This window comes from Nomascus leucogenys, chromosome 16, assembly GCF_006542625.1.
Source record: "Nomascus leucogenys isolate Asia chromosome 16, Asia_NLE_v1, whole genome shotgun sequence".
Classification (NCBI taxonomy): domain Eukaryota; kingdom Metazoa; phylum Chordata; class Mammalia; order Primates; family Hylobatidae; genus Nomascus; species Nomascus leucogenys.
In genome coordinates this window covers 49573005-49590164 of record NC_044396.1, presented here as the reverse complement: position 1 = coordinate 49590164, position 17160 = coordinate 49573005, and positions in this window count along the sequence as shown.

Sequence of the window (17160 nt, the reverse complement as noted above, 5' to 3'; positions counted from 1 at the left end):
TTTAGTTTGGTATAATCAACTACTTTGATTACTTTTGCTTTTGTTGCCTGTGCTTTTGAGGTCTTAATCATGAAATCTTTTCCTAGGCCAGTTTTTATGAAGTCTAGTATCAAGCCCACAGTTTAGAACATAACACATGTTTAATTGAAGTGTGTTGAATTGAACCATGAATATATTTAATATTCTAAAGGAGGAGCTAAATGGCGAGTTGAGACATACCTTTGATCCAAAATAAAATATTCATAGCATTGACATTTAGAAGAGCTTGAACATTTGTTGGAGGCTACTTTCCCTCCTCCTTCTCCCCTTAAAGTTGGCTAGCCTGTTAAATAAAAAGTCACAATCAGCACTATAGCCCCTTTCATTTAGCCCCTCCCATTCTCTTCTTGTGGTTCATGGTGTTTACTATCTCAGTGAATGAGGAATATCTGCAACTCCAACTTTCTATTCTGTAAGTATAAGAGATCTTTTATAAATCAAAACCAAATCCACCTATAGTTATGAGATACTATATATCTCAACACTTGGAAAATTGAAGGAAAATCATGAAAAAGTCTCAGAAAGGGTAATGAAAAATTTTAGAGGAGCTGAGATTTCAATAAATTTTGGTTCATTAAAATTGTATTTTAGGAAAGAGAAGGTGGAAAATTTTGACCTAGATGAGTGACGAGCAAACTTTTCATGTGTCATGGAGAACTTAGAAAGACTAAAAATGCTTAAATCTGTGCATTTGTTTCACCCTTCAGAAGGAAAATATATGTATAATGGCCCAGGAATTGAATGGTATTTTTTCAAAGACTGTATACTGACATAAATAAAGAACATCAATAAGAAATCTGCCCAAATTTCACATGGTCAGAAACTATCTGCTAGGCTATCAGGATCCAAACTAAGGTTTAGCTCTGAGGCAGAGGCTGAACTCTGCTCAGCTGTCTCCTTGCTTTGCACAGGTTGAGGGGCCAGATCATAATGGAAACAGAAAACTGTGGGTTCAAATCTTTGTTATATCTACAATATTTTTTCACTGACTTGGATAAAATACTATTACTAAACTGTCATCATATAATCCTGCTTCCAAGGTAATGAAATCGATCTGGTTCCTCCATCTTCCTCCTCTCAGATAAGCCCCTCTTCTCTGTTCAAAGGCACAGGCACATTGGAGTGCCTATGATGCTAAGCTTAGCCACTGAAACAGCATCTTCATCTTTCTGAGGAAGCAGAAAGACAAATACTAGCAAGGTCTGCTAAACTCCTTCCTTCAGACAAACTAGAGGGTGGATGGAGCTCAACAGACATATCTCCAGAGCACTCTGTGGCTCCCAGAGCATGTTTTTGGCTTTGGGGATCTTCCATCCTATTCTTAAGGATTCTAGTCTCTCAATCACATTCCCTCAGCATCCAGTTTTTGCCATGTGACAGTGAGTTCTTAATGATTTCGAGAGTAAGGAGCCTGTGCCAATATTTCATCTATTATCCTGTAAGAGAAGCCAGTGTACAATTCATATGGTGACACTCTTTATTAAGAGAACTCTAAATTCACGATGACCGTAAAGAAATCTCAATCCCCAAGGCAGTCTAGGAGAGGAGAAGGTGAAGGCCAAGGGGATATTTTCTCCCCTTTCTCCTCCCATCCTGCCTGTTGATTAATCTGCCCTTTATAAGATAACTCCTTTCACAAACCAGGATTGGGTTTCCACTGCTCAGTTGCTGTGTTCACACCTTGAAAAGGATCCAAGAAATGGAGTGAACAAGGGGTGGAATGACTCAGGGGCGGTAGGAGATGGGAATCCATTTACCCAAGATCAGCTTCCTGAGTAGCAACAGCACTCAGTCTGGAAAACAACAAAGCTCTCCTATTGTCAATTAAATTCCACCTCCCTTGGCAGTGACTTTGAAACCTTTACATGGATGAATAAGATGGCACACAGAAAACACACACACACCACACACCACACACACACACACACATTTTCAATTTCAGGGCCATAATTCCGAGTTCAACACCATTGAATACAAAGGAGGAAATACGAGGCTTCAAATTTCTAGCTAGTAAGATCCTGTTTATAGATTAATGAAAATTCAAGTGCAAACTTGATTTTTCTCCATAATCATAGTTAAAAAAAAGACATCCATTAAACTTTACCTTCAATCATTGGAAAACAAGCTAGCTCATGAGGTTGACCCAATATAATAAGCAGCTTGAATTCATAGGCTGTCAAGCTCAGGTACACAGTGACTTTAGTACAATTACTCACCTCTTGAGCTATTTTTATGTACATTCCCACTGACCATGTGCCATGTGGCCAGAGCAGTAAATTTAATGCTACTTTTATATAGCCCATTTAAAGTGACTGCTAGGATATTTAATACAGCTTAAAAATAAACTACTAAACTTTAAGGCCGACTTTTCTGACTAAGTTCTTTGAATACCTGACATCCTCATCCTGTGCCAAAACATTATCCCATCCCTCCATCCCATCTTTGACCATAAAACTTCAGAAGATAAGTGGTTAGGGTTGGAATGGGGCTATCTGCTCTACAAATTTCTTTAAAAAAAGAAATAAAAGGCACTTGTAAAAGCTAAATATTTACTTTATGTTACACAATAGGAATTACAGCCAAAACATTTTCAGTGTGAAAATGGTTCTTCAGGTCCAGGAGCTCAATTTTGCCAGCACACACAAGTATGAGAGGTATTCAAAATGAGCCACCCTACGCATGCTCATAAGACAGATGCATTAACCAGAATGCCAGTTAAACTCACAATGGGAAACAAAGCTGCCACGCGGGCCAGAATTCTCATGGTATATGGTCAACGCATTCTTTGCCCATAAGGACAGCGACATGGATCAAATTATAACCATAAAGTTACCCCAGGCATCTGAAATCAGGTGCAAAAAGTTAGATGGATGCATGAGTTTGCTAATGCTGCTGTAACAAATCACCACAAACTGGGCAGCTTAAGCAAGAAAAACTATTTTCTCACAGTTCTGGAGGTAAGATGTCAAAGATCAAGATGTCAACAGGTTTGTCTCTTCTGAGGCCTCTCTTCTTGGACTTTAGATGGCTGCCTTCTCCCTGTGTCTTCACATGATCTTCCCTGGGTACATATCTATGTCCTAATTTCTTCTTCTTAAAAGGACACTAGGCTGGGCGCAGTGGCTCATGCCTGTAACCCCAGCACTTTGGGAGGCCGAGGCGGGGATCACCTGAGGTCAGGAGTTCAAGACTAGCCTGGTCAATATGGTGAAACCCTGTCTCTAATAAAAATACAAAAAAAAATAGCCAGGCATCATGGCACATGCCTGTAATCCCAGCTACTTGGGAAGCAGGGTCAGGAGAATCGCTTGAACCCAGGAGACAGAGATTGCAGTGAGCCTGGGCGACAGAGTGAGACTCTGTCTTAAAAAAAAAAAAAAAAAAAGACACTAGTCTTACTGGATTACAGCCTACCCTAATGACCTCGTTTTACCTTAATTACCTCTTTAAAGACCCTATTTCCAAATACAGTCACTTTTGGAGGTACTGGGGGTTAGGACTTCAACATATGTTTTGGAGGAACACAATTCATTCCTTAACAATGAATGACCTTCAAGACTGGTTCACCAATGTTTTTGTCACTTGCTGAGCCTATTCTCGTGGTAAGGTGAACCTGCCAAGAAGATACGCACTTGTGGGGTTTCTTCAGGGCACACTCTCCCAGCAGCTCTGAAAACAACTCTTGTTCCATGGGATTGCCATACTGAGCTCAGTGATGACAGTCTTACCTGTGTTACAGTGTTTCTTGAGATATTGTTCAAGAGATCAGATCTAAACTTTCTAAGCTAGGGTTTTATTTCAGTCCTGCCACTCTCTAACAGCAGTTTTTTATTTGGGGCATTCCTAGCTTTTACACATTTCTGCCTCCCTTAGGCTTCTTCCACAGGTGACCAACCCATTCACAGTGGATGTCATGAGTTTGACTCACAGAAAGCAATCATATTTAAAGATTCTTCATTATACTTTTTGATTGCCACTAGACCACTGAGTAAAGAAATGGGAATTAGAATATAGCTAAAAGAATATTGTTCATCTGTTCACCACACTCCTGGCACTAAATGTGTGGGTTTTCTCCACCAATCAATTCTCCAATTCTCTGCAGACACCACCTGGTTGTCCCACAATTTAATTCAATTCTGACATTACCCAGAGTTAATACAGACCCCACAGCTAAAGGGCTCAGTCTCATAAGGCTCCCTCACCCACTTTAGATGCCAATTGTGAGTAGTAGGTCCCAGGATTACTCACACTTCCATCCAGCTTGGCTACAAATTGGGGGTTTCTACCACCACCTCCTTGGGTTTCAGAGTTTGCTGTACCAGCTCACAGAACTCAGGAAGCCACTTTTCTTATATTTACTTCTCTGTTATAAAAGATTTTATAAGCACACAGATGAAGAGGTGCATAGTGTGCAGTCCAGAAAGGTCCCAAGCACACCAGCCACTGGCCTTGTGTAGTCAGGTGCACCCCCCTCCAAGCCCATGGATACATTCACCATCCTAGAAGCTCTCCAAACCTTATCATTAGGCTTTTTACAAAGGTTCCATTATGTAGGCGTGATTGACTAATTGGCCATTGATGATTAACTCAAACTTGAGGTCAGGAGTGGGGCTGAAAATCTCAACCTTCTAATCATGCCTTGGTCTTTCTAGTGACCAGGATCCATCCTGAAGCTATTTAAGGGCCCCCAGCCACCAGCCATCTCATTAGCTGCAAAATACACTCATAACTCTGGAGATTTCAAGTGTCTTTGAGGTTCTTATGTCAGGAGCCACAGACTAAGACCAAATAATTTAACAAAAGATGCTTCTATCACCACTATCACTCAGAAAATTACAAGGGTATCAAGAGCTCTGTGCTGGGAATCAGGGATGAAGACCAAATATATATTTCTAATTATATCAATTATATCACAATAGCTATAACTACTTCTTGTAAAGATGCTGTTGTCACTGTAAGTTTTCCTCTTTGTTTTTTGTTTGTTTGTTTTTGTTTTTGTTTTAAGATGGAGTTGTGCTCTGTTGCCCAGGCTGGAGTGCAATGGCACCATCTCGGCTCACTGCAACCTCTGCCTCCCAGGCTCAAGCGATTCTCCTGCTTAGCCTCCTTGGTAGCTGGGATTACAGGCATGCACCACCACGCTCGGCTTTTTTTTTTTTTTGTATTTAGTAAAGATGAGATTTCACCATGTTGGTCAGGCTGGTCTCAAACTTCTGACCTCAGGTGATCCACCCACATTGGCCTCCCAAAGTGCCGGGATTACAGGCATGAGCCACCACACCCAGCCTCTCTCTCTGTTTTAAGCACATCAATGATTATCTCATGCTCTTTCTTCTCTCTCTCTCTCTCACTTTATTTGAATAGCCTAATTGCACTTAAAAACAAAAGATACAATACATGGACCAGAAATAAGCACAGCTCTAAATGAAACTAAAGCTGCAGAAAAATGAGGCAGAAGAACAGGGCAGACTGGTCCTGCGCCAAAGTGCCCACTGGATTGATGACTAGATCTGCACTGTTCAAAACATTTCCGTGGAAGTCAAGCTGCCAACAAATGAGCTGCTTCTGGACACACAGGAGACCAGATGAAGGCAATTTTAGATACACCAGAGAGGAGAAAACAAGGAGAGGGAAAGCTTTGAAAATAACCTACTTTTAATGCAACTGCAAACTATCATTTAAAATCACATGAGAAAAATTAACACTAAGAAAGATAGCCAACAAAGCACAATGAAGAAATGACTTAACTCCCCACTAGGGAGGTGGTGTAGTATAGAAGCTTTCTCAAATTTCATGTGCCTCACAATCACCAGGGGAATTGTTAAAATTACAGATCACAGAGCTTCAAAGTTGCCAGAGCAAGCACAGAATTACTGGATACAACGCAGGACAATGAAACTTTTGTAGCATAAGTACGTCTCTAATATGCATGGAACATAGTTACACTAAATGCTGAGGCATTAGAATAATCTGAGGAGACATTTAAACTGTAGTCTAGGTCATACCTCTTAGCAATCAAATCAGAGTCTCTGAGGATTGGATCACAGGTTTGCGTGACCCTTCACCCTTAGGGGAAAGGAAGTATGTGTATGTGGAGTCTTAAAAAAAGAGAGACAGTAGAATGGTGGTGACCAGGGGTTGAGGGGTGAAGGAAATGGAGAGAAGTCAGTCAAAGGATACAAAGTTTTAAACAAAGGAAATAAGTTCTGGAGATCTATTGTACAGCACAGTGACTGTAGTCAATAATAATGTATTGTATATTTGAATTTTGCTAAGAGGCTGTATCTTTTTTCTTTCTTTCTTTTTTGTGGGGGTGGGGTGGGAGAGCGTCCCACTCTGTCACCCAGGCTGGAGTGCAGTGGCACGATCTCAGCTCACTGCAACCTCCACCTCCCTCGTTCAAGTGATTCTCCTGCCTCAGCCTCCAGAGTAGCTGGGATTACAGGCATGCCGCCAGGTCTGGCTAATTTTTGTATTTTCAGCAGAGATGAGGTTTCACCATGTTGGCCAGGCTTGTCTTGAATTCCTGACCTCAAGGGATCCGCCCACATGGGACTCTCAAAGAGCTGGAATCACAGGTGTGAGCCACCGCACCCGGACCTAAGAGACTGTATCTTAAGTATTCTCACCACAAAAAGAGAAGGTAACTATGTGAGGTGATTAATATGTCAGTTAGCTTGGTTGTGGTAATCATTTCACAATGTATATGCATATGAAAACATCCCATTGTTCCCCTTAAATATATACAAAATTTTGTCACTTATAGCTAAATAAAGCTGAAGAGAAAAAGAAAGTTTTTTTAAATGTTGATGTAATTAAATATGAAAATTAAGATACTACATGAGAGAAAAAGAACAGAAAAAAGCCCGCATCAAAGATTTCCTTTTTATTTCCTTTACAACAAAAGACGGACTTAACATGAAAACACAGTGCCTGTAACACCAATTTCCAGTGCATCCTTGCAGATATACAGCTGAGATTGTATATGCTGAATTCCTAACCCCCATGCCTCAGAATGTGGCTGGATTTGGTGATGGAGTCTTTAAAGTTAAAATGGGGTCCTTAGGTTGGACTCTAATCCTGTTTGACTGAGGTATTTATAAAAAGAGAAATTAGGAGGCAGAGACAGAAGGGGGACTACGTGAGGACACAGCCTGAAGATGGCCATCAACAAGCCAAGCAGAGAGTACTCAGGGGAAACCAGCCTGCCAGCCCCTTGCTCTTGGGCTTCTGGCTTCCAGAACTGAGACAACACATTTCTATTGTCTAAACCACCAAGTCTGTGGTATTTGATCGCAGTAGCTCTGGCAAACGAATGCAGTAAGTTACTTGGCCAATGTTACACACTGCCAGTAAATCTATCACCAAGATCAGTGCCTATATACAAATTATTTATGCCATTAAAATTAGCTCCTACCTCCCTGTTGAGAGGGAGAATTGTTCCCTCCGTGTACACAGAGTGATCGGCTATCCTGGAAAAGGGACCCCTCCTAACCCCAAAGACTTTAATGGTTTGCACTGTCAATAGGAGGGGTGCCTGTGTGGCTAAAATCTCTTTTCTTCCTCCCACAGACAGAAAGCTAGGTCCCAGGGTGTTTACAGCCCTGCAAGCTGCTGGGAGTGCTGGAAAGCCAAACCAGTCCTTTCCAGAAACTAGCAGCAGTCAAAGATCAGAGGCTCCCTGGAAGGAATGCTTAGAACATGAGAACAGAGCTGGAAGCTGGGAGTGAAGCAAGTGGGCACATTTCAGTAACCGGGAACCTAAACTGAACCTTGAATATCCCCAAGGGGTGACACTAAACCAAGAAGCTTAGAGCAGGTAAGAGCCTCCTTTTCCCTGGTCCAGATGCCCCCGGGGATGGGAGAAGGTGCAACCTACTCCCAAATATTAAATGCTACCTGGGAGTGGGGAGGGATAGTGGGACCGAAATGTAGGTCTAGGATGAGCTGGAAGAAGCCACGAACCTAACCCTTGGGCTTGGTCAGATCCTTAATTAATCTCTTAAGCAGATGTTTCCAAGCTTCACCTGTCCCCAACACTGGCACTGCCAGAGGATGATGGAGGGCACTAGGGAAGCAGGCAGTCAGTCACCACTATATACACCTGCTGGTCCCCTGAAGTTTACTTCCTGCCCCACCTGCTTCATCTCCAAGGTGCCTCCCTGCTAGCAGCAGCCCGGCTAAGGAGTGTCCACTCAGCTCCCCATCTTCACTCTTCCCTAGAACTTCACCTTGTTCACACCCACTCTGTGGCCTTAAGGAATTTTAGCTCTGTCTTTTCTCTCCATTGACACCACCACCTTAGCTCCTATCACTGTGACAACCACGTGACTGGACTTCCTGCTTCCAGCTTTCCAATCCCTTCCTCCCTCTTCCTCCAAAATCATTTCCCCAACATCCACACCTTACCATGTGTATTCCCCCACACAAGCCTTTCGATGGTTCCTCTGTGTCGTCAGGATCTCTTGGGGCCAGCTGGGCAGCGCCGGCCTCAGTACCCTGGGCTGCCCACTCCAAGCTCTGGAGTCCAGCCCCTGCTGCACCTGCTGAGGCGTCTGGGGTTTCTCCCGCACACTCCTGACCCTAGGTTTTGTCCCTGATGCTCCTTCTCTGAAATGTCCCCTGCCACCTCACTGCCTACCTCAGTCGCCGTTTGACCCCCACTCTTCCTTCTGAACCCTGTTCAGACACTACCTCCCTGGGAAAGCTTTCCAGGAGTTCCTCCCCAGATGCTGCAGCCCTGGTGGTTCTCAAGGAGAGCATGGAACTGGAGGGCGGAGAGGCTGCTTCTGCCATCAGCCTCTGTATGAGTTTCTTATGGCTACTGCAACAAACTGCAAGCTCAGTGGCTTGAAACAACATGAGTTTATTAACTCCTGTTCTGGAGGTGGGAAGTCTGATACAAGTTTCACCGAGCCAAAATTAAGGTGTCAGCACAACCATACTCCCCACAGAGGATCGAGGGCCAAATCTGTCACTTGCCTTTTCCAGCTTCCAGAGGCCACCTGCCTTCCTTCACTTGTGGCCCCTTCCTTCCCTTTCAAAGCCAGCCGCAGAGCCTCTGCATCTCCCTCTGATGCCACCTCCGTCTGCTTCAAAGCTCTTTTATCTGACTCTGACCTTTCTGCTTCCCTCCTATAATAAGAACCCCTATATTGGGCCCACCCATGTATTCTAGGATAGCCTCCCTGTCTCAAGATCCATAATTGAATCACATCGGCAAAGTAACAGGAAACATAGCCAGTCTCAGCTTAAGATGCAGATGTCTTTGGGGGCCATTATTCTGCCTAGCACAGCTGCCTTCAAAGCAAGAAGCAGATTTGTACTCGCAGCCATTGCCTGGCACACAGTGAGTGGCAAATCATGAACAACTCATGAGAAGTTAAGCTCAAAGACTTGCCCTCCGGTGAATCTTCTCCTTCATCCCACAAACATTTCAGAACTATCTCATTCTGAAGGAAGAGGAGGAGGAGATGGGGAGGCAGAGGAAAAGGAGAAGAGGAGAAGCAGGAAGGACAGGAGGAGAAGGAAGGGTAGGGGGAGAAGGAGGAGGTAAAGGGGGAAGGAAGAAAAGGGAAAGAAGGAGAAGCAGAGGGATGAGAAGAAGGAGGGAGAGGAAGGAAAGGGAAAGAGAAGGAGGAGGGAGAAGGAGGGGAGGAGGGACAGGGAAGGAAGAAGAGAAGGAGAGAAGGGAGGAGGAGCAAAATACAAAAGACTTCTCACTGGATTCTCGGAATCTCTAGGGACTATCTATTTTTTCACTTAGTGTTTTGACCTTCACTCCTCAGCCCATTGTATATGACCCCCACATTTCTCGCCACCACCCCGACTGAAACTGTTCAGAAGGTCCCCCACGATTCCTACGTTGGCCACATTTTGGTCTTCACTTCCTGGATCTCTTCGCTGCATTGCACATGGTTGACCACTTGGCATTTCTTTAAGCCCTACATCCCTTTGGCTTTCCTCTACTTTACTCTCCCCTTGCTCTCTTCATCCCTTCCTGATGGCATCTTCCAGATTCCTTTTTCTTTTTTTTTTTTTTTTTTTTTTGGTAGTAAGTCTCCCTCTCTTCCCTAAAATGTAGGTGTTCCTCCAGGCTCTTTCTTTGACACACATTCTCCTACTCTACAGGCTGTCTTTGGGTGATAGCACTTGTTTCTCTGTGTCATGGAATCCCCAATCTATACACCCAGTCCTAGTGCTACCTGCAGTAGTTTTCTATGCTGTGAACAAATATAGCAGCATACGTTTATTATCTCACAGTGTCCATAGTTCAGGAGTCCAGGCAGGACTTATTTCTCCTCGGGTGCAGGTCTAGATATTACATAAGCTATATTCCCTTCCACAGCCCAGAGTTATCTTCCAAGCTCACAAGGTTGTTTGTAGAATTTAGCTCCTTTCAGCTGTAGCACTCAGGTCCATGACTTCTTGCTAATTGTCAACTATGTTAGCAGCTGGAAGCTTTCAGTAGCTGGAAGCTCCACAGTTTCCCTGCCATGTGGCCCTCTCACAGGCCCTCTCATGACATGGCAGCTCATTTCTTTAAAGGCAGCAGGGAAGTCATCTCAGTCTGCCTCTACTGCCATAACAGAACACCTGAGACTGGGTAATTTATCAATGACAGAAATTTATTTCTCACAGTTCTGGAGCGTGGGGGTCCAAGACCAAGACATCGGCAGTTTCAGTGTCTGGTGAGGGCTGTTCCTCAATACAGTCCCCTCTTATGTGTCCTCACATGGCAGGAAAGTGGGAGAAACAGGAGAGTGCTCCTTTCTACCTCTTCCATAAGAGCACTAATCCGGTCATTAGGGCAAGCCCTTAATTACTTCCCAAAAGATTCCACCCGTTAATACTATCACCTTGACGTTTAGTTCCAACATGGGAATTTTAGAGTGACACACACATTCAAACATAACAGGAGTGTCTCACTTTGAGTGTTTACTTTCAGGGAAGACCTGATCCTGCTTTAAAGATCTTACCCAATTAGGGCAGGCCCACCCATGATAATCTTTCTTTTGATGAAGTCGGAGTCAACTGATTAGAGAATTTACTGTAATTACATTTGCAAAATTCCTATAACTTCAGTGTAATCAAATCATGGGAGTTACATCTCATCACTTTTGCCATACTCTATTGGTTAGAAGCAAGTTATGAGTTACTCCCCCAATCCCCACCACAAAACACACTCAAAAGAAGACTGTACAAGGATATTGGTGGCATCTTTGAATTTTGCCTACCACACTGACCTTGAAATTCATCTGTTTAATTGGCTATCTGAGACATCACAGGCATTGACAAACCATGTCCAAAACTAAGCCAATCACCTTTTCCTTAAATCTTCTCTTTCTTCCTCTCTTCAGCGGCTCAGTTAACTTTAACCCAGTTGCTCAAGTCAAAAAACATGGCCATCATCATGGACTCATTTCTTCTCACCACTCATTGAGACAACACAAAGTTGAATTGGTCTCTTCTTCCATCTCTAGTGCCTCTGCCTTAATCAGGCAATGGTCATCTTTTACCCAGGACAACTATAGTATATAGTCTTTAAGCACGTCCCCATGCTTATGGTCTTGCCTGCCCAACTCCACACTATAGCCAATGTTCTATCATAGTTCAGTTTATCTCTTTTTGTAGTTGTGCAAAATGTAAAAATGTGGCAATGAGCATTTTCTATGAGAATGAAATAAAACTCTCTAAGTTGGAGGCAATTCAGCCTGGGCAGCCAACACTGCAGCCTCCAAACCAAGAGAACAAGCTTAACCCCACAGCTAGGTGCCTAAAGATTGGCCCCTGAGCCTGCCTTACACACCCATGATTCAGTCTATCCATTTTGCATCTTCCTTAAAGTTCTACTTTTTTTTACTTTGAAAATATGGTCAATGTTTGTACAGAAACATTGTTGATATTTTAGCAATGGAGAAATTTATTAAAATAGCTTCTAAATTTAGGTAAACTGGCTTTCCTAGTAAGGACCTACTTTCCAGTGTGAGGACTTACACTGCCCTATCAACTGGCTAGTTTGTCTGAAATCACTTTGCATCTTTTACACTATTTTTAATGGGATTATACCCCTGCCCACAGCTGTGTCTTAGGAATCCAAGAGGATTTATGAGGAAACAACTCCAATCCTGTTAGAAAAGGCCGGGTGTGGTGGCTCACGCCTGTAATCCCAGTGCTTTGGAAGGCCAAGGTGGGAAGATCACAAGGTCAAGAGATCGAGATCATCCTGTCCAACGTGGTGAAACCCTATCTGTACTAAAAATACAAAAATTAGCTGGGCGTGATGGCGCGTGCCTGTAGTCCCAGCTACTCGGGAGGCTGAGGCAGGAGAATCACTTGAACCCGGGAGGCAGAGGTTACAGTGAGCTGAGATCGTGCCACTGTACTCTAGCCTGGTGACAGAGTGAGACTCCGTCTCAAAAAAAAAAACAAAAAAAATGGGGTGCAGTCAATATAGTAAATTATTTTTCTTATCCAGCAGATATGTTCTGATAATTTTTATAATTTGTTGAATTTCACATTCAAACATTGCAAAATATTTTAGTACCTAAAATGTGAAATCTACTCAGCTTTGCAATTTTTTAAAGCTAATTTCTTAAACTATTGCAGCTCTTGCCAGGAAAGAGTAAGAATGTAATATTTTTCTGATTTATCTGCTATTTTGTCAGAGCCCTTTCTTCAAAATTAATAATCTGGATACCTTGCTCCAAAGTCTATGAAAGATAGGGTCTTTAAGGAATTCTGCCATACAGCTGAAACGAAATCAGCATGTGTGCCTGGAAAAAATCTATCATTTTGTGAAACTAATAAATAACCTCCCTTAGCAAGTGTTCTGGTGATGGATCACAGAGAAAAATTACTTCATCTATCAGTGTGCAATAAAATATTTGAGGCATTTCTGTTTTCTGACTTTGCATTTTCACTTCCATTGTAACACCAAGACTCGTTGAGAAAAGATGATGAGAATAGAGCTAAATTTCCTGAATTTCCTGCTGGCTGTGGCCACTAAGCCCACGATTTGCTCCTCGCTTTTATCTACCTGCAAAAATAAGGATGTGTCCATTCCCATGGCTAACACAGCTTCTTGAAATATCAGTCAGAAATCTTTCCAAGGACTTCCAGTGTCTGAAAAACCAGGTAAACTGGGCTGCCTGGGAAGCCTGAGTGATTTTTCAATCTTCACCTGCCCTCCCTGTGAATAAATTAGAGCTGAAAATCGTGGTTGAAAAACTTAAACCTTTCCCCGAGATGTACTGTGCAGCCAGAAACCACGTGAAATTACCAACCAACTACATTATAATCGTTTCCTCCTTACCAGAACCCAATATGCAAATAGGAAACTGAGGCTTAGAGTGGAATATCTGCGGCCACACACCTGGAATATTTTCAGCGACAGAAAACCATAAGACTTTTCTGTAAAATGGTGGTACAATGTTGAGCTCTATCTGCAGACAATGAAACTGCATATATATTGGTCACAAGAATGTAAAAATTGTGCATGCACACAGCAGAGACTGAAGGAGGACTTAGAAAGATAAAAAGAGTCTATGAGTTAGGATGCTGGGGTCACCTCTGCACTTCACTTGAGCCCAGGCACCTCTGCACTTCACTTGAGCCCATGCACCTCTGCACATCCCTGGAGCCCATGCACCTCTGCACATCACTGGAGTCCGTGCACCTCTGAACTTCACTTAAGCCCATGCACCTCTGAACTTCACTTAAGCCCATGCACCTCTGAACTTCACTTAAGCCCATGCACCTCCGAACTTCACTTAAGCCCATATACAGCATGGCTCAGAAGCAACTTCACTGTTGAGTCTTCAGATTCCCTCCCTCTGCAGTTAGAATTACTTTTTCCTTCTCTTTGCTTCTACAGTGGTTTGTTTATATTAATATTTGCGATGCTAAGGCATTTTGTATCTCCCCTATTAGACTGCAGGCTCCCTCAGGACAAAGATGCTTCATGAGCTCTTTCATTCATTCATCAAATGTCTCCTGACTGACAGATATGGGCCAGGCCTTGTGTTAGAACAGGAGAAAGATGTGAAGAAAGCACATACAGCTGTTCCATCATCGACCTCAGAATCTACTAGGAAGAAAATTATTCAATAATTAACGAAAATTAGGATAGGGGTCAGGCGCGGTGGCTCATGCCTGTAATCCCAGCACTTTGGGAGGCCGAGGTGGGCGGACCACAAGGTCAGAAGATCAAGACCATCCTGGCTAACAAGGTGAAACCCTGTCTCTACTAAAAATACCAAAATCATCCGGGCGTGGTGGCGGGCGCCTGTAGTCCCAGCTACTCAGGAGGCTGAGGCAGGAGAATGGCGTGAACCTGGGAGGCGGAGATTGCAGTGAGCCGAGATCGTGCCACTGAACTCCAGCCTGCGCAACAGAGCGAGACTCTGTCTCAAAAAAAAAGAAAAGAAAATTAGGATAAATGCTGCAAGGCAGTTCATAACAAGGGAGTCTAATCTAGCTTAGAGAGTTAAAGAAGGCTTCCCAGTGGAAGTGATATTTATTTAAGCCCTCAATGCTGAGTAAAGTATTAATTAGTAGGGACTGGAGATTTCTCCAGACAGAAAAAAACTGATATCCCTGTATTTTTAGTCATTCTATTCATTACCATACACACCACCTCCTGCTCCAAACCTACTGCACGCTTCCTTGCATATACACCGTCCTGAATATATACACATTGGATTAATGAAGTTAGTGGGATATTACTCTGCCAAATTGCCTTAAGTTCTGATGGTATCGGTTAGGGTTTTAACAAAGATAGCCAATGTTAAGAAAGACAACATCTGAGCAAAGATATTTAACAGTATTCTCAGGATACTGTTAAATACTATTAGGTAAATAGTAGGTGATCATTCAAGTTTGCTGAATAGAATGAAAATGAACTACAGAAGTACTGACCTGGGAATTTATTAATTCCGCTACTTATACACTCGACAAACACTTACTTTTTTGAGCACTTATTATATGTTGGAAAATTTTATTATATGCTGGAAAATTTTGCTAACTAGACATATTCTACACTCTTTTGAGCTTACAGGCTAATGAGAGAGACAGAGCTAGTCAAATAACAATATCAAAAAAGTATAAAATTACATCTAAAAATATAAACAATTAAGTAGAGATTAGTGAGTTTAAAGAACTTTAGCAAATAAAAACAATTTTTAAGTTTAGTGTTAAGAACATTCTTCTCTCACACCCAAGAGGATGAATAGTATTTTTAAAAAATAATTACATGTGTTGATGAGGAGGTGGAGGAATGAGAACCTTTGTGCATTGCTGGTGGGAGTGTAAAATAATATAGTCATTTTGAAAACTAGATGGTTGTTCCTCAAAAAATTAAACATAGAATTACCACATGATTCAGCAAATCCACTTCCGGAAATATGCCCAAAGCCAGGATACATAGAAAGCATGGACTCCAAAAGATACTGCACATCATGTTCATAGCAGCATTATCTGCATAGACAATAGATAAAAGCAACCCAAGTACCCACTGATGAGTCAATAGATAAACAAAATGTAACATACATGTACAAAGGAATATTTATTTAAAAGAAAGGAAATTCTGACACATGCTGCAACATTCATGAACCCTGAAGTCTTTATGCAACACGAAAGAACAAATACTGTATGATTCCATTGATGTGAGACAGAAAGTACAGTGGTGGTTGCCATGAGTGAGTAGGAGGGGGAATAGGGAGTAGGGAGTTCTTGTTTAATGTACAAAATGTCAATTTGGAAAGATGAAAAACTTGTGGAGATGAACGGTGGTGATCATTGCACAAAAATGGGAACAGACTTAATGCCACAGAACTGTAAACTTAATGGTTAACATGGTACATTTTATGTTGTATATTTAACCATAATTTTTAAATATTTTTTTAAAATTTTTAAATAGCATTCTCATAATTAGGTTTATGAATTCCCTTGTGATGTATGAATTCTTGAAACCTGGCAGATTTTTCCATTCTTTCCACTGTTGAAACAATTTTATCCATCTCTAAAATTTCTTTTGTAAGCAATTATTCTTTATGAAAAGTTCAACCATTTCTAATGGCTTAAACAGCAGATTTTGAAACACATACATCCTCAAATTGTAGTTTACAAATTTGACACCCACAAACCATTCCAATTTTGCTTTTTGGTGGGGGGATGGGTATGGTTTTTGCCTATTTTTAGTGACGAAAAGCTCTTGAAGAAAGCAAAGGAATTACACTAAGTACTGTTGGTGATCTATTAGTGGAATAACCTGACCTATGAGAGCTTAATGAAGCTGGATTCCCATTTATAGTGGAATCTGCTTTAATAGAAAAGTAGCTATACAAAGCAATTTGTAGCACTTACATTTATTTTGTTCTATGAAATTCTTTTATTTTTAATGGGGAAATAATGACTTAATGTCATTTACAGAATGTTTAGGAAGCCTCATTATGCTTTTCCTACATTTAACATTTTCAGGCAGAAACAGTCAAGTTCTATAGGCATGCTAAAACGTCCTTAGCATTAAGTACATTTTTAATAGTGTAAACAATTTGCATTTATAGCCCCTGAAAATTCTGCTTGGATATTTATCTAGCAGAAAACAATCACAAATCCAATAACTTGCTTCCTGAAAACCCATCAATTTTCGCTTCAATGCAAAAGCAGTCTCTCTGTACTTTATTTTGCTTTTTAAAATCAATCTTTGCCCAAGAACATAGGCACCATGCGGTTTGGTTAGCAAGAAGCAACAAAATAATTATGATACTCTTTTCTTGTTGTCTGTCAGTAAGTTCTTCAGTTATTATAGGTCTCTGTGCAAAGCTCTTCCACCTATGATCAGGTTATGCTGAGCAAATCCAGCAGGAACATGGGTCTGTGAAAAGAGCACCAGCTTTGATGCCAAGAAACCAGAATTCAAATCCCAGCCCCACTGAGAGTGGAATCTTGAGAAATTAATTAACTCTTCTTGACCTCATTCCTGTCATCTGAAAAATGGGCCAATATCTTCTACATGGCAGGATGATTTTAAGAGTTTAATATCTCATATGAAGGTAACTACCACCTAGCAGTTGCTTCATAAATATTGGTTGTATCTTTCTGTAGAGCTGTTTAAGTCAT